This window comes from Bison bison, unplaced genomic scaffold, assembly GCF_000754665.1.
Source record: "Bison bison bison isolate TAMUID 2011002044 unplaced genomic scaffold, Bison_UMD1.0 scf7180017864215, whole genome shotgun sequence".
In the NCBI taxonomy this organism is placed as follows: Eukaryota; Metazoa; Chordata; class Mammalia; order Artiodactyla; family Bovidae; genus Bison; species Bison bison.
Genome location: NW_011494787.1, coordinates 1,541,333 through 1,543,846, shown reverse-complemented (window position 1 = coordinate 1,543,846; position 2,514 = coordinate 1,541,333). Strand labels below are relative to the sequence as shown.

General features: G+C 45.8%; 1 protein-coding gene across 2 annotated transcripts in view; it reads right to left on the bottom strand.

The window, feature by feature from the left end:
* The window catches only part of LOC104992420 (chromosome unknown open reading frame, human C2orf42), a 39,312-nt gene extending 36,978 nt beyond the window's left edge, over positions 1–2,334 (bottom strand). The window contains exon 1 of one of the 2 annotated variants that reach the window (XM_010845293.1): positions 2,241–2,334. The gene's annotated coding sequence lies outside the window, so the exon portion shown is untranslated. Of the gene's footprint in view, positions 1–2,183 lie in introns of both variants that reach the window. The other variant, XM_010845294.1, reaches the window with a different exon arrangement.
* Positions 2,335–2,514: the final 180 nt, after the last annotated feature.

Genomic DNA, 2,514 nt, shown 5'->3' with positions numbered 1-2,514 from the left:
TCAAAAAAAAAAAAAGTTTTAAATGTCCAAAACTCAACCTTGCAATAAGCAAGAAGCAAATTAAAACAGGACTTCTGCAAAGTGACAAAAAGATGTTATCACAGGAGGATGTGGAGAAACACACTCTGCATTGTTGGTAGGAGTGTAAACTGCCATATCGTCTTCAAAGGGATGTAAATAAAACTTAAAACACACTTTGACATAACAATTCCACTTTTAAGATTCCATGAGTTCAAGTCTCACATGAACATGAAACATGCACAGGGGTAGTCCATACAAGGTTGTCCAAAACTGCACGAGAACAGAAGCAGTCTAAGAGCTAACTAAATAAATCATAGTGTAACTATAAAATATGCTACTACAGAGCCATTAAAAAGTATCAGATCTATATGTATTGATAAGGAACAAATATCAAGATACACTGTGGAGTAAAAAAAAAAAGGTATAAAACTTCGTGTTTAATGTGATACTCCTGGTTTAAAAGAGAAAAAAGGAAATAGGGAAGACACACACCTATATAACATATTGCCTCAAAAGAAGTGACGGGGGACTTGGGAAATGGAAAGAGGGAGGGATATGCACATTTCACTGTTTTTTAAGACTGAATTTTAAACTTGTACTAGTATCATTTAGGATTCCCAGATGGCTCAATGGTAAAGAATCCGCCTGCCAATATAAGAGATGCAGGAGATGAGGGTTTGATCCCTGGGTCAGGAAGATCCCCTGGAGGAGGAAATGGCAACTCACTCAGTATTCCTGCCCGGAAAACCCCATAAACAGAAGAGCCTGGCAGGCTACAGTCCAAGCGGTCACAGAGTCAGACACAACTTAGCAACTGAGCACGAGTATTACTTCTTACAGAAAGCATACATGAACAAGTAACACAATTTGTAAATGACACAGATAGAGTAGGATAATTAGTTAAGTTTAGAAATCCCACTATATTTTAGTATAATTTACTAGCCTTTTGCTAATATACAAATGTCTTAATTAGCACCAGGACAGTTCCAATTAGGCCAGAGAGGGTCAAAGGAGGAACTAATGATGTAAGCCCTGATGCAGGTCCAAGAATGGGGGAAGGTGGTCTTCTCTCTTCCCCACTTCTCCTTTGATTATAAAAATGCAGCCCTATTGAACAGTTCTCAGGGTTGTGCTCCCTTGCTGGCTTGCTTGTATCTCTCAAAAGCCTCCTATGCTAATAAACTCATTCTTTACCCGCCACTTTGCCTCATACTTAACTCTCTGAGCTTCACTAAGTCCTGACACTAGTTGAACGGTTTCAATTAAAAGATCAATATAGTGAGTTCCCATTTCCTCCTAAGTCAGGGATCTTGGGTTTAAGTCCGAATTTGAGTTTTGGCTGAGTCCCACCTGAGAAGGAATGCAGATTCATAAAGAATCTGTATTTGAGTTCTGCCTTAAGGGTCTCCTTTTCTGGGCAAGTTTTCTGAACAGCCTCCTCGGATGGTGTAGAGGGACTGGGGCTGGAAGAGCTACCCCATGAACACTCCCTGTGGTGGAGGGCTTTCAGCCACGTGCCATTTGGCTGTCGAGCTATATTCAGGTTGCTGAACGCTGTTTAACTCTTGTGAAGCACAGTAAGTGAACGAGCACCATGAATAAAACATAAAACTTGCTAATATTTATTGAGTACAAGTAAGCCCTTTCCATGCATTTACTCATGTAATGCTCACCACGATCCTTTGAAACAGGTATTATTTTACCAGTGGCTCAGAGAAAGCAGGGATTTGATTCCTGTTCCTCGGCCAGCCTCTAGATAATCTAAGGTGAGTTTGGAATCTGCTGGATTCTTTGTCAAACCAGAAAAGAGAGGAAGGGGCAAGACTAAAGGCAGAACTCTCAACTTCAGGTCCAGGCTGCTTCCGTTTGCCCTGCGCTGCCTCGGAACACCGGAGAAAGCTCAAGATCCCGTCACCCGGCCAGCGGGTCCCGCACCTTCCACCTGGCTTCCAGGGACGCAGCCCGCCCCCAGACGCATCACCCGGGAACCTATTTCCCGGCATCCTCCCCGTGCGACCGCTCACTTCCGGTCCTAAGTAGGCCCGAGTAGAAGCATCACTCGGCCAGCACCCTGCTCTTGGGAAACGCTATCTGCCGGGATTCCCGGCTGTACGCCCCTGTCCCACTGCCGCCCACGCCTTCGGTCAACACACTCCCCTTACCTGCCCTGCGCCCCCCACCCCGCGGCCCCGGGCTCCCACGCTGACGACCGCCCTCACCTCCTCTCTCTTCGCCTGCCGCGGCCTTTTACAAACGCGGCCAAACTGTTCGCTGTAACGACAGTCGTTATTGGTCAGAGCCGCCCCGCCTCAGTTCGCGTTGTCTGACGGGAGTTGTAGTTTACTCGTCCTAGAGGCAGCGGACAACTGCTGCGGAATCAGGTGGTGGAATCTGCTCCTACCAGGCGATTGTACCACTTGTTTTTTTTTTTTTTTTGCTATGGCAAGAGTGCTCTGGACAACTCTGCTGGTACTGGAAGGCACAGACAATTCT